Source organism: Mustelus asterias, chromosome 1 (genome assembly GCF_964213995.1).
Source record: "Mustelus asterias chromosome 1, sMusAst1.hap1.1, whole genome shotgun sequence".
Lineage (NCBI taxonomy): Eukaryota > Metazoa > Chordata > Chondrichthyes > Carcharhiniformes > Triakidae > Mustelus > Mustelus asterias.
Window position 1 is genome coordinate 129,093,233 of NC_135801.1, and position 26,676 is coordinate 129,119,908.

Below are 26,676 nucleotides of genomic sequence, written 5' to 3' on the forward strand. Positions count from 1 at the left end.
ACCACACACCCCCAACACCTGCAAAAACATAGCCATCAGCTTCTTTCCCTACACTGGAAGTGTTAGCCCTAGTTGTTCTGTCCTTCCCTCCAAAATGTTGAATCTCACATCTCCCTTCCCTTTTTGTTGCCCACCCGCTTCTTCCCTTCACCTTTTTCCTTTCACAACCACTCCCTTGTATTTTCATATTTTTACCCCGACTCTGTTTTCTTCACTTGCCCTCATCTCTTCATTTTCTAATTTCTCCAACTGTTTTTTTCTTCACTTTCTTCCCTTCATCTTCTACCTTTTACTTTCTGAATTCATCCCTTATGTTCTTCAGATCCATTACTTATTTTTTAACCACTCCATTATCTCTCACTTATTCCTTATCCACCCTCCCTAATATACTTATATGTTCCTTAATCACTCCCTTCCTCACCCCTTCATCTCCTCCTTTTTTCCTCAATGCTTTAATTCTTCTCTTCCTCTGCCTTCTCTTTGCACAACATAAATACAATCCTTTTGCAACTTGAAGTGGTTACAAGTAATAATGGAGGGCTGGATTAAATGTTCCTGGTGTGGGGCCTGTCTACCAATTGGAGAGCTGGTAGGAAACCCAGGTTGCTTCAAAGAGAAGAAGAGGCCCGATCAAATTATTTGCCAGTGGCAGAACTCCTGTCCACTCCTGTATTTGGCATCAGAGACTGGCAGTTCTCCATTGCTGGCAGTGCCATCTGGAGCAGTGATTGCTGCTGGTAATGAAATGAGGCCTCCCCCAAAAATCATTGTGGGATCCCTAAAGAAAGGTGAGTTGGACGGGTGGGGGTTGCTAGGGTGGTGCTTGCTGGCAAGGAGGTGGAAGCATTTGGATGCAAGGACATGAGCAGGTGACTCTCAGGGCATCCTTTCACCTGATGCCAGTCTCTCAATCAGGCATTGAGTGTCTTCAAAAGAGAGACCCCCCCCCCCCGGGAGGCCACTGACTGGGCAGTCTTCAAGAGACACGAAAACCCACATAAGCATCGGAGAATCCCTTAGCCACCACTAAAGCAGTTTTAAAGTGGCTCAATGATAAGCCTAATCGGACATTCCTGCCTCTGACTTAAGGAGGGTCACTTTTTCCGCTGGCAGAGATGGGATGCTTGGCTTTCCCTGCAATTATGCGAACCGGCCTGCCATCCAGCCTGCACTGGTGGGCACCATTAAGTCCTGGCCAGAAGTCCTATTGTTGTAAGAATTCCTGCCTACAGTATGCAATAGCTGAAGTCGCTTCAAATAGCAGCAACAGTGGCAGCACACATGAAAAACTGAGGGACCCAGTCTAGCTGATAAACATTTTCAAAAAACAAATGATAGGACCTGCCGCATACTCATCTCCAACGTGGAGAGTTATCTTATGTAGACACACAGTAGAGCACAGTTTAAAACACAATTTAAATAGATTGAAGCTGAGCTCACAAAGTTAAGCATTTAATGACCTTCACTATGCAAACCTCAAACAAATGCCTTTTTACTGCATTTGTATTTTAAATAACATCCCCCCAATTTCATGAGCTGGCGTGAAACTTATGTAAATAATAAAACAATATCTTTATTGTCCCTTGATATATTTCTGAAGGTGTTCTTTCATTTTATCTGAAATACGTTCCTTTCAGTGCAATAATCTGCTCCAGTGTTTACAGAGAACCAGTTCGCTTTCAGCAAGAGTGGCCTCTGAGGGCTGGTTTCTGATGTCGCACTAAGCATGATAAGAATGCCATTGACGTCAGTAGAGTCATCATTAGTGAGAATGGCAACCAAGCTCTTGAAACCACACCAAGCGATTGCAGCTCTTTTGGCAATGAGAAGCCTGGGGGGATGGTGGGGAGAGCTGGAGGAGGCTCCAGCTGAATTCTGATTTCCTTGTGTGTATCCTGTTAAGTCTGCTGCACAATTTTCAGAGAGGAACTGAAACCTGGCTCGTTGAAGTGCAAAGGCTTTCAACGGAAATGCATTTAATTCAATACTGTGCTAGTTCTTGACATGTAGCCAATTGTAATTGCAAAATTGAACAAGATAAACCCTGAACAAAGGAAAATTGTGAATGACCTATCTGTGACTGGCTACAGTGGACTAAAAGCAAGAAAGATTTGTTTATCTCATTGTCTGCAGGATAGTAATATAATACTCTGCAAAGACATAACTGAAAAATTGCGATTAGACAAAAGAAGCCTGTCTTATAAGGGATACTAGCAATATGTATGTGCTTTTAGATCAAAACTTTAATTGCATAATGTAGCATTTTCAAAAAGCCATTAGTTTTTTTGCTTATATTAAGCTATACGAAAGTCAGTTTTTTAAAGGTTTAAAAGCATATCTGCAGCAAATTATGTATGGTATGAAAGACCAACATTATAGCTGCAATAAACTACACCAATCTAAATAGTACATTTTAAAAATCTGTTTGTTAAAGGTCACGTGTTTGCTGAACAAATGGAAGGAAACATGCACATAACTTAGCGAGCACTGTACAAGTCACAGCAAGCACAGATCTGGGGTGATATATCAGTTATTGTACTTGCCGCAGAGATTGACATTTTTTATTAAGTGTTTCATTAATATTGAAAGGCAAAAATAATGAATAGATTAATAGAATAAAACTCTTACATGAGAAATAATTTGACTGCAGGCCAATTACAATAGAAACTAATTTTTAAATGTGAAAATATTTTAAACAGCAGCAAATAATTGTGAAGAAAATAATTTGCATCATTTTGCACAGAACATTTTTCAGTGTTAAAGTAAGCATATGACCGGCTGTCACTTTTCCCCTCTGTGCAGTAATTTGTCATTAGAAATTTGGACTTTTCCTTATATTTTATCACATTCAAGAAATGAGATTAGAGATTGTTCGACAACCTCAATGATGGAATTTGAGAAAGGACAGACACAAGAAATGGCAGCAGGCTGGAGAGTAGATGGTTTGGTGTAAAGTACTTGTTGTCACACCAGTTTTGCAAGGCCGTTGTGTTTATTTTGTTCAATTCATTAATCATTTACGACAATTGCATAAAATCATCCCGGTCCCAAAGAAAAGCCAGGCAGCATGCTTCAATGACTACTGTCCAGTGGCTCTGACATCCATCATTATGAAGTACTTCGAAAGGTTAGTTTTGGCACGAATCAATTCCTGCCTCCCAGACTGCCTAGATCCACTATAATTCGCCTATCGCCGCAACAGGTCCACAGTAGACGCCATCTCCCTAGCCCTACATTCAACCCTGGAACACCTAAATAACAAAGACACCTATGTCAAACTCCCATTCATAGATTACAGTTCAGCCTTTAACACCATTATTCCCACGAGACTCATCTCCAAACTTCATGACCTGGGGCTCCGCTCTTCCCTCGGCAACTGGATCCTAGACTTCCTAACCCACAGACCGCAATCATTAAGGATAGGCACCAACACCTCCTTCACGGTCATCCTCAACACCAGTGTCCCACAAGGCTGTGTCCTCAGCCCCTTACTATACTCCTTATATATCTCTGACTGTATGGCCAAATTTCCCTCCAACTCGATTTTCAAGTTTGCTGATGACACCACCGTAGTGGGTCGGATCTCAAACAATGACACGACACAGTACAAGAAAGAGATGAAGAATCTGGTGAACTGGTGCGACGACAATAATCTCTCCCTCAATGTCAACAAAACGGAGGAGATAGTCATCAACTTCAGGAAGCGTAGTGGAGGACACACCCCTGTTTACATGAATGGGACGAAGTAGAAATGGTTGAGAACTTCAAGTTTTTAGGTGTCCAGAGCACCAACAACCTGTCCTGGTCCCTCCATGCCAAGACTATCGTTACGAAAACCCATCTACTTTCTCAGGAGACTAAGGAAATTTGGCATGTCTGCTACAACTCTCATCAACGTCTACTGATGCACCATAGAAAGCATTCTTTCCGGTTGTATCACAGCTTGGTTTGGCTCCAGCACTGTCCAAAACTGCAAGAAACTACAAAGGATCATGAACGAAGCCCAGTCCATCACTCAAACCAGCCTCCCATCCATTGACTCTGTCTACTTCCTGCTGCCTCAGCAAAGCAGCCAACATAAACACCTTACGCACCCTGGACATTCTCTCTTCCACCTTCTTCCATCGGGAAAAACATACAAAAGCCTGAGGACACATTCCAACCGACGCAAAAACAGCTGCTTCCTGCTGCGATCAGACTTTTGAATGGACCAACCTCACATTAAGTTGATCTTTCGCTACACCCCTCTGCACTCTCTCCTTTCCTTCTCTATGAACAGTATGCTTTGTCTGTATAACGCACAAGAAACAATATTTTTTATTGTATGCAAATACATGTGACAATAATAAGTCAAATATAATGAGAGACTATGATTGTGATTTCAAGGAAAAAAAATCAGATCTTGAAACCTGACTTTTTTTTGTCTACAAAACGGGGTAGTTCAGTTCTAAATTTAGGATATCAACAATTTACAAGAAGCAGGAATAATCTCATAAAATTTATAACTACCAAAGAGAGATAGGGTGTGAAATTTATGAGGTGCTCATGGCCCCCATGCAGAGTTTACAAATACTGAAAATACTAAGCTAAGTTGGAAAACAACTGATGTTGACAGAATACAGACGAGTGTGAACTGATGTAGTTTGGGAGGAAAAATGAGGACAGGCAATATAAACTAGATAGCACAATGGTAAAGGGAAGGGGGGGGAGGGGATTGCAGATACAGACCACCTGAAGGTTTGCATGTACAAACATCCGAAGGTGGCAGGAAAAGTTGACAAATGTGTAAAGAAAATGCAGATTGGATCTTATAGTTAATAAATAAGCCCACCAGGAAAAATTTAATGCCCTCTCCTGAGGCAAGTTTGGAGGTGGTGGGTATTTAATCAGGCAGAAGCGTGGAGGTGGGAACCCCACCATCATCCCACCTTTGCCCCGATTAAGTTTAGAACAGGAAGTCAGGAAGTCTGGTACAGAAGAGGTTTGATGTGGAGATGCCGGCGTTGGACTGGGGTAAGCACAGTAAGAAGTCTCACAACAACAGGTAAAAGTCCAACAGGCTTATTTGGTAGCACAAGCCACACGTTTTCGGAGCACTGCCCCTTCATCAGGTGAATGGGCGTTGTGTTCACAAACAGGGCATATATAGACACAAACTCAATTTACAAGATAATGGTTGGAATCCAATCTTTAAAGGTAATCAAGTCTTAAAGGTACAGACAATGTGAGTGGAGAGAGGGTTAAGCACAGGTTAAAGAGATGTGTATTGTCTCCAGCCAGGACAGTCAGTGAGATTTTGCAAGCCCAGGTAAGTTGTGGGGGTTACAGATAGTGTGACATGAACCCAAGATCCCGGTTGAGGCCATCCTCGTGTGCAGAACTTGGCTATGGGTTTCTGCTCAGCGATGCTGCGTTGTCGTGTGTCGTGAAGGCAGCCTTGGAGAACGCTTACCCAAAGATCAGAGGCTGAATGCACGTGACTGCTGAAGTGTTCCCCAATAGGAAGAGAACACTCCTGCCTGGTGATTGTCGAGCGATGTTCATTCATCCATTGTCGTAGCGTCTGCATGGTTTCCCCAGTGTACCATGCTTCGGGACATCCTTTCCTACAGCGTATCAGGTAGACAACATTGGCCGAGTTGCAAGAGTATGTACCGTGTACCTGGTGGTTGGTGTTCAGAAGAAGTTTACCAGGATGTTGCCTGTTCTGGAGGGTATTAGCTATGAGAAGAAGTTGGATAAACTCGGTTTGTTCTCACTGGAATGATGGAAGTTGAGCGGTGAGCTGATAAAGGTTTACAAGATTATGAGTGGCATGGACAGAGTGCATAGTCAGATGTTCTTTCCTAGGGTAGAAAAGTCAAGTTCTAGGGGATGTAGGTTTAAGTGCATGGGGAAAAGTTCAGAGGAGATGTGCGAGGCAAGTTTTTTTACACAGAGCGTGATGAATGTCTGGAACGCACTGCCTGGGGAAATGGTGGGAACAGGTAAGATAGTGGCATTTAAGGGGCAACTAGTCAAATACATGAATAGGATGGGAATGGAAAGATATGGACTCTGGAAGTGCATATGGTTTTAATTTAGGAAGGCATCATGATCGGCGCAGGTTTGGAGGGCTGAAGGGCCTGTTCATATGCTGTACTTTTCTTTGTTCTTTGTTGTTCTTCAGACAGCCTTCCTGCTCTACACAAGTTAAGTCCCTTAAGTAGACAATTGTGCCCACTTAAAGGCTTCATCCCATCACAGCTGGGGACTTGCCGCTTGGGAAGTGTAAGAAAATCCCTGTTAGGTTTGCTTGCAGGCACCCAGGAGGAGGTCCCTCATTGTTGAGGTACCTGGTATTGGGAAGGGCAAGCCCACTGAGAATCACCCCTCTGCCCTTGTTACCAAATACGCTCACCAATTGCATGACACAATCGCACGCTCACTCACTTGTAACCTGGGTCCATTGCTGGGAGCAACCACCACTCCCACTGGCTCTATCTGCACTGCACAGCATCTTTCAGCGCTGTGTTCTTGAGTCCTGGGAGAGTCTCCAGCTATCCACCTTCATGCCTGATTATCTTGCTAGTACATGGGTAGTAAGAGGACAGATAGCACTGATTATGGACTAAAAAGGAGATTTACGCATGGAAGCAAAGGGTATGGCTGAGGAATTAAATCAATACTTTGCATCTGTCTTTACCAGGAAGAAGATGTTGCCAAAGTCATAGTGAAAATGGAAGCAGTTCAGGTAATCGATGGGCTACCGATTCCTTAAAAAGAGAAGGTATTCAAAGGGTTGGCTGTACTTTAAGTTAAGTCACCAGGACTGGATGGGATGAACCAAAAGATGCTGAGGGAAGTATGGGTGGAAACTGAGGAGGTAAAGGCCATAATCTTCCAATCCTCTTTAGATGCAGTGATGGTGCCAGAGGACTGGTGAATTGCAAATGCCACAGCCTTGTTCAAGAAAGGGTATAAAGATTTTTTAAAAAGCAAGTACAGACATGTCAGAGGAACTGACACTCCTAGTTAAGTACATGGCAAAGACTCACTGATTAGTCCATCAATTGGATCCTTAATCAGGGAGTTCAAACTCCAATAGGCCAACCTCAATGGCCTGATTGAAGTCATTACAATGTGGGAAAGTTTTTGAGTGATTATCTGAGACAAAATTAACAGGTTCTTGCGTAAGTGTGGATTAATTAAGGAAAGCCATCAGTGATTTGTTAAGGGTAAATCATGCTTAGCTAATTTGATTGAGGTTTTTGATGAGGTAAGAAAGAGGGTTGATGACGGTAATGTGGTTCATGTGGTGCATATAGACTTCCAAAAGGCGTTTGAAGCACCACATTCGCAACTTGCCAGCGAAATTGGAGCCCGTGGAATAAAAGGGATAGCGGCAGCATGAAGTCAGCTCAATCACAGGAAACATGAACATTTTCAGTCTCGAGGATGGTAAATTTAGTACTTTTTGTGACTTGTTTTAATGACTTAATGACAGGGCACAATTCCAAAATTTGCAGATGGCACAAATCTTGGATGTATTGTGAACTGTGAGGAAGAACATCACAGACTTCAACAGGCTGGCGAAATGACAGGTGAAATTTAGTGATGCATTTTTCAGCAAGATTGAGGAGAGGCAACTTAACACAAAATGTATAATTCTAAAGGTGGTGCAGGAAAGACCTGGAGCTACATGTGCATAAAACATTGATGGTGGCAAGGCTGGCTAGGAACATCATTAAAAAGTCTTGCAGGCATTGGTGATGTAGTGGTAATGCCATGGGACTAGTAATACAGAGACCCAAGTTAATGCTCTAGGGTTCAAATCACACTATCAGATTCACGGTGATCATGGGTTCAAATCCCACCATAGTAGCTGGTTGAATTTAAGTTCAAGTAATAAAATCTGGAATTGAAAACCAGCCTCAGTAATAGTGACCATGAAATTACCATTTTTAAAAATCTGGTTTACTAATATCCTGTAAGGAAGGAAATCTGACACCCTTACCTATCTGACCTATATGTGACACCAGATCCACAGTAATGTAGTTGATTCTTGTCCTCTGAAGTGGCCAAATAGGGATGAGCAATAAGTGCTGGTCTTGTCAGCAACACCCACATCACATCAAAATAGTTTTAAAAACTTGTGAAATGAGCTAAGGAATAACCCTGGCATATCCAGGGTTATCCCTTTAATAGAGGTCTTTAAAATAATGAGGGGTATAGATCAGCTAGATCATCAACATCTTTTCCCAAAAGTAGGGGACTCTAAAACTAGAGGGCATAGGTTTAAGGTGAGGGGGGAGAGATACAAAAGGGTCTAGAGGTAGTAGCAGACACAGGTACAATTTTTACATGGGTATAGAGGGATATGGGCCAAATGTGGGCAATTGGGACTAGCTTAATGGTAAAAACTGGGTGGCATGAACAAGTTGGACTGAAAGACCTGTTTCCATGCTGTAAACCTCTATGACTCTATATCTCTTATGATTATTAGGATGTCTAGTTCAATTTGATGTTTAAGCTGATTAGGATTCCTTTCCTATTATGCTTTTCTCTGTCGCCATACAGTATCGCTGGGCCCACTAATGGAGGTTCCAGCTGCCACATATTTGCCTCAGAAAAGCAAAAATTTAGTGGTAACATAATAAAATCCATTTCACTGCTATTCAGTCCAATTTTTCTCTGCGCGGAATTCATCTCAGAGATTCTGGTCATGTCTTCGGATTACCATCAAATTACGACTAATTCTCTTGTTCCCATTTTTCATACTTTAAATGGGAGGAAGACATGTTTTCAAATTTATGAACATGAGAAAAGAACATTAGATTTGACAATATTTGTCCTATCTGTTAAATGCTGCAACCTTGTACATCACACTTTTCCCCCCTTGGTGCTAAATAGTATCTGTAATTGTTCATTACATTTCACACATTACTGGCAAGAAATAATTTACATTTATATAAGCGTGTTATCACAACCTCAAGGCATCCCTTTGTATCCATTGAATTACTTCAGAGGTTGAACCACTATTGTTAAGCAGGTAAAAGTAGCAGCCAATTCTCGTAAAGCAATGGGATGAATGGTCAGATAATGATTGGTTCTAAAGGTGTTTTCAAAAGTGCTGTTGTTACAGCAGGATTCGTTCACTTTCTTCAAGTCAAACCAAATCTCTTTGGGTCGTGTTATCATACAATCATGGAATCCCGATAGTGCAGAAAGAGGCCATCTGGCCATCAAGCCTGCACCGACTTTCCACAAAGAACATCCCACCCATGCCCTCTCCTCCGTCCTATCCCCATAACCCTGCACATTTAGCATGGAAAATCTACCTAACCTGCACATCTTTGGACTGTGGGAGGAAACCAGAGTTACCGGAGGAAACCCACTCAGACCTAGGGAGAATGTGCAAATTCCACGCAGACCGTCACGCAAAGCTGGAATTGAACTCAGGTCCCTGGCACTGTGAGGTAGCAGTGCCAACCACTGTGCCACTGTGCTGTCCATGAGGGATGGGATTTACCTAGTCACATAGGGAACTGCCCTGCTGTTCTCCAAATAGTACCTTAGCATTACACCAACATAACCAGACAGACAAGGCCTTAATTTAATATCTCATCCAAAAGAAAACACTTCCAACAATGCAGTACTCCCTCAGTACTGAAATGCTAGTCTAGTCTATGTGCTCAGATACCAAAGTGGAGTTTAACCCAAGATCTGCTGGCTCCAAGACAAATGGAGAAATCTGCTAATTAGTCAAGTGAAAATAAGCAGAATTTAAACTTAGAGTCACAGCGCCAAGGAATAGAGACTGCAAACAACATTGTAATAATGATGTAGATTGGATTGTGCAGTGATTTTCTTTGTAAGTGCTTTTTCCACCCAGACAACATTATTTTCAGCCCAGAGTGTCCAAGGCTTAACTGATCATTGTAGAAATTCTCATCAAGGAATCTTGTTTGATGAAACCCACATTCCAATTGCAACCCAATTCTAAACTATTTCATCTATGTGGTAGGAAAACTGAGCAGCCACATAGCTTTACTTACGTCACTGGTCTTCATTCTTCAGCTTTAGTTTCTGGATCTGTTACAGGAGACACGAGACACAAAGATCAGCATAAAAAGTTCTGCCTTAACAGTACATGGCTATTTCAGATATAATGCTACAGCCACTTGACTCCCAAATCCATTGAGTAAATTTTCACATTTTCAGTTTTATGAGGGTTCCAAAATTGTTTTGCTGCCTTGTGGTTTACAAAGAACAAAGAAACGTACAGCACAGGACCAGACCCTTAAGCCCGCCAAGCCCGTGCCGATCATGATGTCCTTACTAAACTAAAAACCCTTCTGCCCTTACTTGGCCTGTTTCCCCCTATTCCCTCCCTATTCATGTACCCCTCCAGATGCCTCTTAAATGTTGCTAATGTGCCTGCTTGCACCACCTCCTCTGGCAGCACGTTCCAGGCACCCACCACTCTCTGCGTGAAAAACTTCCCCCACACATCTCCCTTAAACCTTCCCCCTCTCACCTTGAACCTGTGCCCCTTTGTAATTGACACTCCCACCCTGGGAAAAAGTCTCTGACTATTCACCCTGTCTAAGCCTCTCATAATTGTGTGGACCTCGATCAGGTTTCCCCTCAGCCTCCGTCTTTCCAGTGAAAACAATCCTAGTTTATTCAACCTTTCCTCATAGCCAACACCCTCGATACCAAGCAACATCCTGGTGAGCCTTCTTTGCACTCTTTCCAAAGCTTCCACATCCTTCTGGTAGTGTGGCAACTAGAACTGCACACAATATTCCAAATGCTACCAAACCTTTCTTTACAGTTCAGCAGCTAAAGGAGCTAAACAAAGCATTTCGATATTGAGTTTACCATTTTATGGTTACAGCACAAAAGGCAAACATTCGATCCATCATGTCTATGCTAGCTCCCTGTGAAAGCAATTCAGCGAGTCCCACTCCCCTTGTCTTTTCCCCAAAACCCTGAAAATCTTATTTATTCAGCTGATTATTCAATTCCCTTTCAAAAGCCTCAAATAGAACCTGCCTCCAACACACCAAGATAATGCATTCTAAATTCTAACCACTCACTGCTAAAAAGGTTTTTCCTCATGTCGTTTATGGTTCTTTTTTGCCAATTACTTTAAATTGTTATCCTCTGGCTCTTGCCACCTTACCAGTTAGATCATAGAATCCCTACAGTGCAGAAGGAGAACATTCAGCCCATCGAGCCTTCTAATCTCCCTGACACTAAGGGGCAATTTATCATGGCCAATCAACCTAACCCGCATCTCTTTGGACTGTTGGAGGAAACTGGAACACCCAGAGGAAACCCACGCAGACACGGGGAGAACGTGAAAACTCCACACAGATAGTGACCTGAGGCCGGGATTGAACCCGAGTCCCTGGCGCTCATAAGGAGTGCAAAATACACTCTGTATTTGGAAGCAAAGTAGATCCATCATGATTTTGGCAGATAGAGGGTGGATAGTCAGGGGCTTTTTCCAAGGGTGGAAGTTTCAATTACAAAGGGGCACAGGTTCAAGGTGAGAGGGGGAAAGTTTAAGGGAGATGTGCAGGGGATGTTTTTCACACAGAGAGAGGTGGGTGCCTGGAAGGCGCTGCCAGAGGAGATGGTGGAAGTAGGCACATTGGCAACATTTAAGAGGCACTACCGTGCCCAGTTGGAACAGTTATTCCCTATCTTCTCGGTCTAGACTCCTCATGTTTTTGAACACCACTATCAAATCTCTGCTTCGCTAATGAACACATCCTCATCTTCTCCAAACTATCCTCATAACAGGGTGGGATTTTCTAGCTCTTTCTGCCGGTGGGATCGTTTGGTTCCATTGACATCAAACCCTCGTCGCAGAGATCCTGGGCAGATTCAAATTGAAACAGTTACCTGTGATGATTTATTTCCACGATTCGCTAATGGATGTGTCCTTTCGGTGCATTTAAAGAGTGTGATTGTACAACAATTTAGCATTGGTGAAAAGTAGTTTTTACAAAATTTGCAATATAATTTGGGATTGAGTGCTCGGCATGACTCCAGAGGGAGAGAGTGTGACAATCCCTGCGGAGATTAGTCTCACATCGCTTTCTAGTTAATTCTGCAAATATTGTTTATAAAGTTAGGTTCTCTGCCCACCTCCCTGCTGTTAATTTCAATGTTTAGAGTGTGGGAGAGCAACTCTGCATCTGTAATCAACGTATCACGTGCAGAGCTCTCTCCTCATCAAGGGAATGAAGGTCCACTCAGATGGTGCGAACCCAGCATTGCCCATTGGAACCCATAATTTATTTGCTGATCTGAAGCTGGTAGACGTAGTTCAATTGCAGCTATGATGTGCCTTCAACAGTATCATATAAAGATCAAAGAAAGTACAGCACAGGCCCTTCAGCCCTCCAAGCCCATGCTGATCATGATGCCCTAACTAAACTAAAGAAAAAAACCTTCTGCCATTAGCCTGTCCCTCCCTATTCATGTACCCATCCAGATGCCTCTTAAATGTTGCCAATGTGCCTACTTCCACCATCTCCTCTGGCAGCGCCTTCCAGGCACCCACCTCTCTCTGTGTGAAAAACATCCCCCGCACATCTCCCTTAAACTTTCCCCCTCTCACTTTGAACCTGTGCCCCTTTGTAATTGAAACTTCCACCCTTGGAAAAAGCCCCTGACTATCCACCCTCTATCTGCCAAAATCATGATGGATCTACTTTGCTTCCAAATACAGGATGTATTTTGCACTCCTTATGAGCACTAAGGTCATAAGAACATAAGAACATAAGAAATAGGAGCAGGAGTAGGCCATCTAGCCCCTCGAGCCTGCCCCGCCATTCAATAAGATCATGGCTGATCTGACGTGGATCAGTACCACTTACCCGCCTGATCCCCATAACCCTTAATTCCCTTACCGAGCAGGAATCCATCCATCCGCGCTTTAAACATATTCAGCGAGGTAGCCTCCACCACCTCAGTGGGCAGAGAATTCCAGAGATTCACCACCCTCTGGGAGAAGAAGTTCCTCCTCAACTCTGTCTTAAACCGACCCCCCTTTATTTTGAGGCTGTGTCCTCTAGTTTTAACTTCCTTACTAAGTGGAAAGAATCTCTCCGCCTCCACCCTATCCAGCCCCCGCATTATCTTATAAGTCTCCATAAGATCCCCCCTCATCCTTCTAAACTCCAACGAGTACAAACCCAATCTCCTCAGCCTCTCCTCATAATCCAAACCCCTCATCTCCGGTATCAACCTGGTGAACCTTCTCTGCACTCCCTCCAATGCCAATATATCCTTCCTCATATAAGGGGACCAATACTGCACACAGTATTCCAGCTGCGGCCTCACCAATGCCCTGTACAGGTGCATCAAGACATCCCTGCTTTTATATTCTATCCCCTTCGCAATATAGGCCAACATCCCATTTGCCTTCTTGATCACCTGTTGTACCTGCAGACTGGGCTTTTGCGTCTCATGCACAAGGACCCCCAGGTCCCTTTGCACGGTAGCATGTTTTAATTTGTTTCCATTGAGATAGTAATCCCATTTGTTATTATTTCCTCCAAAGTGTATAACCTCGCATTTCTCAACGTTATACTCCATTTGCCATATCCTCGCCCACTCACTCAGCCTGTCCAAATCTCTCTGCAGATCTTCTCCGTCCTCCACACGATTCACTTTTCCACTTATCTTTGTGTCGTCTGCAAACTTCGTTACCCTACACTCCGTCCCCTCCTCCAGATCATCTATATAAATGGTAAATAGTTGCGGCCCGAGTACCGATCCCTGCGGCACGCCACTAGTTACCTTCCTCCAACCGGAAAAACACCCATTTATTCCGACTCTTTGCTTCCTGTCGGATAGCCAGTCCCCAATCCACTTTAACACACTACCCCCAACTCCGTGTGCCCTAATCTTCTTCAGTAGCCTTTTATGGGGCACCTTATCAAACGCCTTTTGGAAATGCAAAAACACCGCATCCACCGGTTCTCCTCCATCAACCGCCCTAGTCACATCTTCATAAAAATCCAACATGTTCGTCAAGCACGACTTTCCCCTCATGAATCCATGCTGCGTCTGATTGATCGAACCATTTCTATCCAGATGCCCTGCTATCTCCTCTTTAATAATGGATTCCAGCATTTTCCCTACTACAGACGTTAAGCTGACCGGCCTATAGTTACCCGCCTTTTGTCTCCTTCCTTTTTTAAACAGCGGCGTAACATTAGCCGTTTTCCAATCAACCGGCACTACCCCAGAATGCAACGAGTTTTGATAAATAATCACTAACGCATCCACTATTACCTCTGACATTTCTTTCAATACCCTGGGATGCATTCCATCCGGACCCGGGGACTTATCCACCTTCAGTCCCATTAGTCTACCCAGCACTGCCTCTCTGGTAACATTAATTGTATTAAGTATTTCTCCTGCTGCCAACCCTCTATCGTTAATATTTGGCAAACTATTTGTGTCCTCCACCGTGAAGACCGACACATAAAACTTATTTAAAGACTCAGCCATATCCTCATTTCCCACTATTAACTCCCCCCTCTCGTCCTCCAAGGGTCCAACATTCACTCTAGCCACTCTATTCCTTTTTATATATTTATAAAAACTTTTACTATCATTTTTTATATTAATTGCTAGCCTAGCTTCATAGTCTATCCTTCCTTTCTTTGTCATCACCAAAGATATTCTGCCATTCTGCACTCAAGGAATGAAAGAAAATATTTTGCATTTTGTTCAATCTGCTAGTTGATAGAGGGCCTGCAATCTCTGGTGTGTTATAAATGCTGTACATGGTGTTCCAGCTTTCACACAACTTCCAAGAAGCCTGAAAAGAACAATGCATGTATCGAGGATCTGGTCTCCATTTTTCAAATCAGTTTCTGAAAGAGAGGGATGCCTGGAATAATAATATTAAATTTCAAGATACATTTCTTCAATCCCCCAGTAAAAGTGGATGGCTGTGAACATTGTAGTGAGCCAGTCCCCAGAGTATGGTATGGACAGGCACCATGGAGCAATTTGAAATCATAGCACAGCCATGTTGAGACATTGAACTGGTTCAGTGCATTTAAATGGAGTGCCGGGAGCACTTTTAAAGAGTTGTGCATGAATGGAACAAAATTTAGTAAGTTTCTATTTACCAGTACTGGCAAATGTGAAGAGCAGCATTGATGAAAGAAGTGCAGTAGATATTATATATCTGGATTTCCAAAACATTTTTGATTAAGTACAATATAACAGACTGTTTGGCACATAGATACACATTAGGTAGGATTTTCTGACTGTGTTCGTCCCAAGACCGGAAAATCCCACCCAAGGTCAATGAACCTTTGCATGATCTGCCCCCCGCCTGATACAATTCCCATGGTGGGCAGGATAGGAAAATTCTGCCCAAGGTATTAAAAGGGACAATGGTAACTTGTATAAGTAATTGGCTAAGGGATAAGAAGCAGAGATGTAGGTGAATGGATGTTTTTTCTGATTGGAGGGAAGTATGCAGTGGAAGTCCCCAGGTTGGTAAATCATTACATTTCTTATTATATGTAAATAATCTGGACTTGGGAATGCAGTTCTGACATTTGTGGATGATACAAATTTGACAATATGGCAAACAGTAAGCAAGATAATAGCAGTCCACAGGACGTAGTCTGATGAAATGGTAAGGCACAAGGCACGTGCAGTTTAATGTGGATAAGTGTGATGTGATGCACTTTGAGAGAAACAACACGGAGAGACAGTATAATCTAAATGGTAGTATTTTGAAAGAGGCACAGGAGCAGAGGGAACAAGGGTGCATATTCACAAGACTTTATAGATGGCAGGCTAGGTTGATATGGCATCTAAGAAAGCACATGGGGTACTTGGTTTTATGAATAGGGAAACTGAGTACAGTAACATGGAAGTCATGTTAAATATTTACAAATCTCTGGTTAAGTTTCAGCTGGGGTATTGTGTACAACTATAATCATAGTTTAGGAAGGAAATCAAGGTCTTTGAGACCGCACAAAGGAGGTTTGCCAGGATGATATCAGTTACATGAGGACCTTGGAGAAGCTCGAATTGCTCTCCTTAAATCAGAGAAAATCAAAACTGCGAGGGGTTTTGATAGAGCAAATGGAAAGTAACTATTCACTCCCCAGAAACCAGAGATCATGGATTTAAAAAACTGGTAATAAAAAATTACAAGGGAAGTAAGAATTATTTCACACACAAAGTTAAGATTTGAAATACATTACGTAAAAGGATGGTGGAATCAGTTTCCATAGGAAAAAAGTTAAGTGTGGAGCTACATTGGACACTTCTTTTAAAGGCCAGCTGGCCAAAAGTCCTTATGCACTGTAAGAATGTATGTATGATTCTGTTCCGTGCTCATCAGGAGTTAATAGCACCTTGACAGGCTCTTCCTTGAGGTTAGCAACTGGTTTCATGATCACAGCACAATTCAGCATTAAACTTTATCTTTTGTTCATAATCTTTATAAAAACACTTGACTCTGTAAGAATGTCAACCATTGAAAGCAACTAACTAGTATTTGGTGATAAATTGATACTTTGGAAGGTTTCACCTGATTGCTTCTCCAGTTGGGAAAGAATTTTACCGAGTGTTCTCTTCTTGTCTCTAGCTATTTAATTATGAGATCCTATAAGTTTCGAAGAATCCACAATAGTATAAATTCATTTTTGGTTAAAAGATGCAAAATGAAAAGGGTAAATGGGATTTCTTTCTTCAAAGTTTATTTTATAATATATTCTTGAGCTTGTGATGAGTGAGTGAGCAATTGGAACGTTGTCATCGAGCTTGACATTTGATTGATCTTCAAGACGTTGCTGACATTAGTTTCAACATATTTCACAATGTAGTTTGTGAGACATATATTAGACATCACATATGGGTATTGTGAAAACACAACGAACCCTATGAAATAAATTTTTAGTGAGGCTTTCTGCATGAATTCATCTTCAACCACATGCTTTGAGACAAAAATTAATAGCACATTGGGGCATCTTTATTTTGAATGCCAATTGCAAGATGTGCTGTCATTAAGAACCTTGAGAACTTCCTTCCTCACAAGCCTCAGCAGCAGTTATTATGCACTGTTGGACATTCTTTCAAAATTCCAGCCCACTTGTGTTTTATGTCGGAAAAAATAAGCTTGTCTCATTATTTCCATCATATGTCCCACGTTCTGGATCATTCTACATAAAGTGAGGAAACAGCTCTTTCCATCCAGTAGAACATAAGTATTTCAATCATTTGATGCACATAACACTGTTATGTCTCAGGATATACTTTCCATACTTTGGCAGCCATCACCCTCAAAGGGCCACCCTGGATGCGAAATCCAACATCAGATCAGCTGCTCCAGCTCAGCTTTTTACAAACTACAGCAATGAGTGTTTGACAACAATGACCTCCGCAAGTCAACAGAAGTCTTTGTACAGAGCAATTTGTCATCACCACACTCCAATACTGCAGTGAAATTTAAATTGTGGATAAGAATACTGGAGAAATTCCTTCAACAATGCCACCACTGCATTCTCCGGTTCAATGGGAAGACCAATGAACAAATGCCAGTGTCCTTTTGAAGGCAGCTCCACAAGAATTCAGGCAAAACTCCTGCAAATTTAAACGGGATAGTGCCTAAATGGCTAAAAAGCATCTCCCCCATTAAGTCCTGTTTTCTGAACTCTCAAATGGCCAACATTCCAGTGGGGAACAAAGAAAAGGCTACAAAGACACTCTGAAGCTCTCAAAGTGTGGCAACATTGGCATTAATGGCTGGGAGAAGCTTGCTACCATTTGTTTCAAAATGGCGGCAACTTGTCCCTCAAGATGCATCATGCTTTGAGTCCAAACACCTTAATGCTGAGGCAGATCAGTGGCAGAGCAGGAAAGAAAAGGAAGCAAATGCTGCACTCCAGATTCCACTACTTAATGGACCATCCTGCCCCATGTGCACAAGGATTTGCGAGTCAAGTATCGGTCTGTTCAGTGAAATGAAGCATGGCAGAAACATATGACCCTGACTGGCTATCATCCTTGAATTAAGGGACAATTGACAATGCTGGTGTCTTGAACTGACACTTCCACACTATCTTCTTTCTCCTCAAATTGTCATAGAGGCATAGGGCCTGATTTTACCATTGCATCGCACCCGTTTTCGGGCACGAAAACGTGTTAAAGTCGGGTGTGAGGCCATTAACGCGATCCGTGCCCGCGTCCACGCAGGTGGCCACTTTACCGAAACCCAGGAATGGCGGCGATCCGCTTCTAGCTGATCTGTGCCCGTCATTATTTTATAGACCTCTAATTGATCACCCCTCAGCCTCCTACGCTCCAGAGAAAAAAGTCCCAGTCTATCCAGCCTCTCCTTATAACTCAAACTATCAAGTCCCGGTAGCATCCTAGTAAACCTTTTCTGCACTCTCTCTAGTTTAATAATATCCTTTCAATAATAGGGTGACCAGAACTGCACACAGTATTCCAAGTGTGGCCTTACCAATGTCTTGTACAACTTCAACAAGACGTCCCAATTCCTGTATTCGATGTTCTGACCAATGAAACTAAGCATGCCAAATGCCTTCTTCACCACTCTGTCTACCTGTGACTCCACTTTCAAGGAGCTATGAACATGTACCCCTAGATCTCTTTGTTCTGTAACTCTCCCCAACGCCCTACCATTAATTGAGTAAATCCTACCCTGGTTCAATCTACCAAAATGCATCACCTCGCATTTAACTAAATTAAACTCCATCTGCCATTTCTGTTTGCACATTGTTAATGGTAAGTTTTAGAAGGCAGAATCCAATTGTGAATGGTGTACTTATCATGAATCCAACTTTTTAATGCTTTTGGTGGCCTGATAGAGTTTTCGAACAATGTTAAATCAAATTTATCCTGACAGTATGCTGTTTTTCTACTGCCATTGAGTATTGTTTTGAACTGTTACGCCTTTCACGGAGAGTGAAACTCTTTGCACCAATGACATCCAGTGTCAGCATTCAGAGATGACAGGTGCAGTCCAAAGCTCCCTTTAAATGTACACCAATAAATGTTCCTTCAGTTCAAGTTTGGAAGACACCCTCCTCTCCAACCATGTTATGTCTTCCACATTAGCCAGCTTTATGGCATCTGTCAGTGAGATTAACAATATAGTGCCAGAAAATGCTGAATTGTGAGAGCTTTGTGTAGCTGGTCCACATCAAAAATAGCAGGTTTAGGTTAGTCAAATTTATTTAATGCAACACTCCTGCTGTCAATAAAAAAGAGCAGTCTTTCAGGCGAACAATTTAAGCAGGACTTGAGCATAGGTGCCAGAGTTGAAGCTATATTGTGTTAGTAATTCAAAAGAATGTTCAGATTCCTCCTCTGTAAGTACACTAAGTTGTAAAACAATGACCTGAATCACTAAATGTCAAAGTTGTACTTTCTGATTATTGGACAATGTTAGGAAATTGAAGGGTGTGGTGATGACGTATGCACATCTTTTCCTCTTGTCTTATTATAGAACTCAGCAGGGAGAGGTTGAAAAACAAAATTATAGATCTTCAGCTATTTTCTACCAAGTTCTCTGCTTGCCAGTAGGTGCATTCCACGGGGTTCCTTGCAGCATTTCCACATTGATTCTGCTGAGAGAATGATTCCTGTGCATTCTTGATTTTCAAAGAGTTAGGATGGTGGGTGGCAGGGTGGCACTCTGGTTAGCACTGCTGCCTCACAGTGCCAAGGACCTGCGTTCAATTCCCGGCTTGGATCATTGTCTGTGCAGAGTCTGCACGTTCTCCCTGTGTCTGCATGGGTTTCGTCCAGGTACTCCTGTTTCCTCCCACAGTCTGAAAGATGTGCTGGTTAGGTACATTGGCCATGCTAAATTCTCCCTCAGTGCCACTTTTAGCCATATAATCTTCTAATATCTCACATTTCTTGAATGATATAATGGAAGTCTCCATCCTGATTTCATCCCAGGTCTCCACAACCCATTCACACAGAGTTGCTAATGTCAGGTCCTGTATGCTGCCTTCCTTGATGAATGGCTTCTCTCCTCCAACATTCAGTCATTGCACTTCTTTCTCATGCTATCCAGTTTAAAGAGACATCCAATGGGTGAACAAAGCTGCTTGGACCCCTGGGAATCGTTGTAGTATCACTATTTGGTGATCTAACTTCAACAACAACTGTATCATGAACAAGATGTGATCTGACCATGTTTCCAATTCCAGTTTTCTTCCCGCACCTAGTGGTGCACTAAGGCAGACTTTTGTCTGTTTCCATAGATCGTAATTCTCAGAATAGGCATCCGACCATGTCCCAGAGGAGAACATATTTTTCTTTATTGGGCAGAAACTCCAAACTTTCCTCAGCTATATTTTGAAACATTTTCTTCGAATCATCCTTTATGGTGAAGGTGGATGACAACTCCTCTTGGGAATCGTTTTGGGATGGTTTTTCTCTTGAATATTTCCATTGGCCTAAGCTTTGTCCTATTGGACATAGACAGCAGCACAATGGTGAATCTGCTCTTTTCGGTGGCCAATTGTCTTCACTAACCTGAAATAACATGCATGATTCATTTACATTTTGTAATAACTTAACATGTTGACATGTTTATGATTGCCCAAGTGAATTCCTTTGCACAACTGAAGAGATTTCATTCCTTTTCCAGTTACCTCTGAGTGATGTTAACCCTGTGACTTCAGCAGAACAGGCAACAGGCTGTTTACTCCTTTACTCCCACAGCAAAGATGCAACTTTTCTGAGCTTTAGGGACCCTTAAGAAATTGTCTCCACATGCACTTATGTCGGGATAGGCTTGGTTGCCCAGGCAGGAGGCAGCATGTGAGACTGACTGAGGTGAAGGGAATGGTGGGAGGGGAAGCAATGAATGAGGGCAGTTTTCTGATATCTTGTTTCCACTCTTGTGGTTGCTGAAGCCTCTGGAATCAATTCACAATTCAGCCGCTCTGACATCTGCTATCTCTGTACCCTGAAATAGAAATCCTTTCATTCACAGACACAGGTTGTCAACGTACCCATATTCTGAGATTGGCTGGGAAACCAAGAAGCAGGATTCAAAAGCTGTGATTCATAGAAATCATAGAATCATAGAAACCCTACAGTACAGAAAGAGGCCATTCGGCCCATCGAGTCTGCACCGACCACAATCCCACCCAGGCCCTACCTCCATATCCCTACATATTTACCCACTAATCCCTCTAACCTACGCATCTCAGGACACTAAGGGCAATTTTTTAGCATGGCCAACTACCTAACCCGCACAACTTTGGACTGTGGGAGGAAAGCGGAGCACCCGGAGGAAACTCCACACAGACAGTGACCCAAGCCGGGAATCGAACCCTGGTCCCTGGAGCTGTGAAGCAGCAGTGCTAACCACTGTGCTACCGTGCCGCCCTGTTTCTGTTTATAATGTCATTTCAGACTTTTTATCGAAGTTTTTATGTTCATTGAAGATTTTGCCTTGGTTGTGCAGTCGTAACAAAGAGCAAAACACACAAAGGTTATTGCAGTGTTGGTTATATGTACACAGTCACTAGAACAGCACAAGAGATAACAGAGAGATGATGAGGCTAAATGTAATTGATGTGGTATACTTCCAAAAAACATTTTATAAAGTCAGAAAAGTTAGAATTCATGAACAAATGGAATAGCAGCAACATCAATACAAAATATCTCAGTGACATGGAACAGAGGAGTGATGAACTGTTGTTTTTTGGACTGGAGAAAGATATAAGTTGGCATTGCCCATAGGTCTGTCTTTTTCCTGTTATATATTAATGACCTAGCGTTGCATGTTCAGGACATAACTTCAAAATTTACAGATGACACCAAATTTGGAAGTGTCTGTATTGTAAACTCCAAAGAGGATAATGCAGAACTTCAAAAGCACATAGATAGGCTGGTGGGATGGGCAGACAAGTGGCAGATAAAATTTAATGCAGAGAAGTGCATGGTGATTCCTTTTGGTAGGAAGAATGAGGAGAGGCAATATAAAATAAAAGGTACAATTGTAAAGATTGTGCAGGAGCAGAGAGCCTTGGGGCTATAGTTAATGTGGCAGTTGTGGTTGCGAAAGCAGTTAATAACGCAATTGGAATCCTGGGCATTATAGCTAGAGCAAAATGTACAAACACAAGGGAGCAATGATAAGGCTGCATAAAATGCTGGTTCAGCCTCAGCTGAAGTATTCTGTTCAGTTTTGGGTGCCACACTTTAAGAAGGATGTGAAGACATTAGAGAGGGTGCAGAAAAGATTCATGGAAATGTCACCAGGGATGAGCGACTTCAGTTATGTTGATAGTTTGAAAAAGCTGGGGCTGATTTCCTTGGGGAAGGGAAGATTAGAGGAGATTTGATGGGGGTGTTCAACATCATGAGGGGTCCAGATAGAATAGGCAGGGAGAAACTGTTTCCACAGGGTTGAGAATCAGAGGGCACCCACTATCTAAGGAGAAAAGTTTGCAGAGTTGTGGGGAAAAAGTGAATTAATGGAACTTGGTAAGTTGCTCTTGCTGACATGGACATGATGGTTGCAGCCTCTATTATGGACACGGGAAGAACAATAAACTCAAACCCCCAATTTCCTTCTCTTTGTGTCTGCAATCACTGTGGTTCTTTTGGAAAGGTAATTGTGTGTGTTTCTAAAGAACTAGCAGCAGAATTTTGTGGGTTCAACTCGAGGATTATTTAGTCATACTCATTTAGTCTAAATGCTGCATCAGTCACTCGGTACCCATGCACACACGCAGTTGGGGAAAAATATTGTTAATGAGAATAGAGCACTTTTACATCCTGTAAACAAAGGAATAATTCATAATTCACATGCTGAACTTGCTGTGGGAAAACAGTTTTCATGGGCCTGGTGAAGAAGGTAGTCTTTTCACTCTTGAATTGTAGTTTAAATGAGTTCAGATAGCTGGAGTCAGGTAGTAGGTTTATGGTAAGATTCCCGAAGAGATGAATGTTCAGCACGTCATGAAGTTAAGCACTTGTGATCTTTGTATCGTGAAGCTCAATTTCTTAACAGGTCGATTTAAGTTTAGGCTGGGAGGCTTTTAGAAATCTTCCAGCCTCCAGGTTCTTAGAAGACAAATTTAACAGTACAGTTTCTGCAGCTGTTGCCTTTATAGTGTTTATCTGCATAATTTTCAAATTTTCTCCTGGGTTTTTAGATAAAGCCAGTTTTGGTCATATGGCCAAAGCTGCTATTGTCTAGCCAGAATGGTTTGTAAATTCAAAGACGTCACTTAACAATAGGAGATATGTGGTGATCTTTCTCACTTAACTAATGGATAACAGGTCTCACCAGCTCTCTTTTGTTAAATTGCAAAGTTGGAAACATAGGCTGGGATTTCCCGATCAATTGACATTTGGCCATTTTGCAAATATTCCTGTCCACCTGTGACGATGTCCATTGCTGGCAAGAGCAGCAAATCACGCCCATAAAGTCTAGACGTCCATTGAATTTGTGTTTGGAGTAAACTTTGAACAATGGTGGGTGTGAATTCCACAAAGGTATACTGTCGGTGTATGTGTATTCAAGTGGGAGGTTCTCACCCAGGATAATTCAAGTATAACTTTCTGAAAGTTTGAGGTAGTCTGCGTCTAAATGAACAAAGGTCACCTAACTCTTGGTGGCCACCTTAGCCACCTTGTGAGTGTCCATTTTAAAACAGTAGAAAGCTCCAGAAGATTCCACAAGAACACAGCCCATGTTGAGAATTATGAATATGATGTCTTCATTTTGACTTGATTTGATTTATTATTGTCACATGTATTAGCATACAGTGAAAAGTATTTTTCTTGCGCACTATACAGACAAAGCATACCGTTCATAGAGAAGGAAATGAGAGAGTGCAGAATGTAGCTAGGATATAGAGAAAGGTCAACTTAATGCAAGGTAGGTCCAATCAAATGTCTGATGGCAACAGGAAAGAAGCTGTTCTTGTGTCGGTTGGTATGTGACCTCAGACTTTTCTATCTTTTTCCCGAAGGAAGAAGGTGGAAACGGGGTGCGGGGGGTCCTTAATTATGCTGGCTGCTTTGCTGAGGCAGCAGGAAGTGTCGACAAAGTTAATGGATGGGAGGCTGGTTTGCGTGATGGATTGGGCTACATTCATGATCTTTTGTAGTTTCTTGCAGTCTTGGGTCACTTGCGGTCACTTGGCTTCACATCTTTTCTACTGTAACCATTCTACGATTGTGTGAAAAATTAGACTAGAATGTGTAAAAATGTACTTGAAATGTTGGATTAACCTCATCCTAGAGGAACCAAAGTGAATCTATTTTTAAGTCATCTCAATGCTGAGAGTGATTACCAGTTTGCAAACACAAATTACATAAAGCATATAATGGCTATCTGTCTTTCATCAAAGTTCTTTTTTTAAAAACATTACATAACCTGAGTGGTTTTGTTTTCTTCCTCAGATATAGTAACATTGTAATGTATTCCCTATTGAGGAGTTTTGCTTGCCCTCTTAATCCTTGACTTTCTTTTGGATCAAAAATCTGTCTGTCTCACCCTTGAATATATTCAATGACCCAGTGTCCAATGCTCTCTGGGGCAGAGAATTGCAAACATTAACAACCCTCTAAGAGAAGAAATTCCTCATCTCTGTCTTAAATGGGAGTTCTCTTATTTTGAAGCTGTGCCCCTAGTTCCAGATTCTCGCATGCGGGGAAACATTCTCTCACCATCGACCCTTTTGACTCCCCTCAGAATCTTATATATTTCACTAAGGTCATCTCTCATTCTCCTAAATTCCGATGCGTATTGGCCCAACCTGCTCAACCTTCCCTCATAAGACAAACCCCGCTTCCCGAGAATCAGCCTAGTGAAACTGCTCTGAACTGCTTCCAATACAAGTATGTCCCTCCTTAGGTAAAGTGACATCTGTCATATGTCAGCTGGCACTAAGTATTTTGATATTTGATAATCATTAATTCTTAACGATTAATATCTTCCAGTACATAACGGATGTTGTTTAGGACAAGTTCACTTTCATTCACTTTCAAATCTGCAGTTCTGAGGAATTTCCGAGTAATGTCTTCATTGAGATCCTATAAAACAACCTGTTAACCTGGCACAGAAGCCATTGATGGTAACCTTTGACTGTGCGATTATGCCCATAAAGGAAAACTGCAGGCCTGTCATGAAATACCATTCTCTCGGTAACACATGTACCTCTGGCTGCAAACTTGCTTCAGTGATTGACATGTGACCTCATTTGATCTGCATGCCATGTAGTTACTAGGAAAACTTGCATTTATTTCCTTTCATGTACTTAAATCATCCTAAAATGCTTCAGAATAAATAATGTTGAGAAAGTTGTACATGATGAGGTCCCAAAAACAGCATTGAGAGAAGTGACCTGAGAATCTATCATAAAGATGTTGGTTGAGGGATAATTATTGGTCCAGACATTCGAAGAACTGTCTTGCTCAAGGGAATGCAGCCATGGGTCGTTTGTGCCCACCTGAGTGGAAAGATTAGGCCTTAGGGAATGCATCAAGGCAAAAGAGAGAGCCTATAATGTGGCAAAGAGTAGTGGGAAGTCAGAAGATTGGGAAGGCTATAAAAACAAACAGAGGATAACAAAGAGAGAAATAAGGAAGGAGAGGATCAAATATGAAGGTAGGCTAGCCAGTAACATTAGGAATGATAGTAAAAGTTTCTTTAAATACATTAAAAACAAACGGGAGGCAAAAGTAGACATTGGGCCGCTCCAAAATGACGCTGGTAACCTAGTGATGGGAGACAAGGAAATAGCTGAGGAACTTAATAAGTACTTTGCGTCAGTCTTCACAGTAGAAGACATGAGTAATATCCCAACAATTCAGGAAAGTCAGGGGGCAGAGTTGAATATGGTTGCCATCACAAAGGAGAAAGTGCTAGAGAAACTAAAAGGTCTGAAAATTGATAAATCTCCGGGCCCAGATGGGCTACATCCTAGAGTTCTAAAGGAGATAGCTGAAGAAATAGTGGAGGCGTTAGTTATGATCTTTCAAAAGTCACTGGAGTCAGGGAAAGTCCCAGAGGATTGGAAAATCGCTGTTGTAACCCCACTGTTCAAGAAGGGAACAAGAAAAAAGATGGAAAATTATAGGCCAATTAGCCTAACCTCAGTTGTTGGCAAAATTCTAGAATCCATCGTTAAGGATGAGATTTCTAAATTCTTGGAAGTGCAGGGTCGGATTAGGACAAGTCAGCATGGATTTAGTAAGGGGAGGTCGTGCCTGACAAACCTGTTAGAGTTCTTTGAAGAGATAACAAATAGGTTAGACCAAGGAGAGCCAATGGATGTTATCTATCTTGACTTCCAAAAGGCCTTTGACAAGGTGCCTCACGGGAGACTGCTGAGTAAAATAAGGGCCCATGGTATTCGAGGCAAGGTACTAACATGGATTGACGATTGGCTGTCAGACAGAAGGCAGAGAGTTGGGATAAAAGGTTCTTTCTCAGAATGGCAACCGGTGACAAGTGGTGTCCCGCAGGGTTCAGTGTTGGGGCCACAGCTGTTCTCTTTATATATTAACGATCTAGATGACGGGACTGGGGGCATTCTGGCCAAGTTTGCCGATGATACAAAGATAGGTGGAGGGGCAGGTAGTATTGAGGAGGTGGGGAGGCTGCAGAAAGATTTAGACAGTTTA

The 26,676-nt window shown here is 42.2% G+C and overlaps 1 protein-coding gene across 5 annotated transcripts in view; it reads left to right on the forward strand.

The window, feature by feature from the left end:
* pde4d (phosphodiesterase 4D, cAMP-specific) overlaps positions 1 to 26,676 on the forward strand; it is a 601,055-nt gene that overhangs the window by 480,416 nt on the left and 93,963 nt on the right. The window lies entirely within an intron of this gene.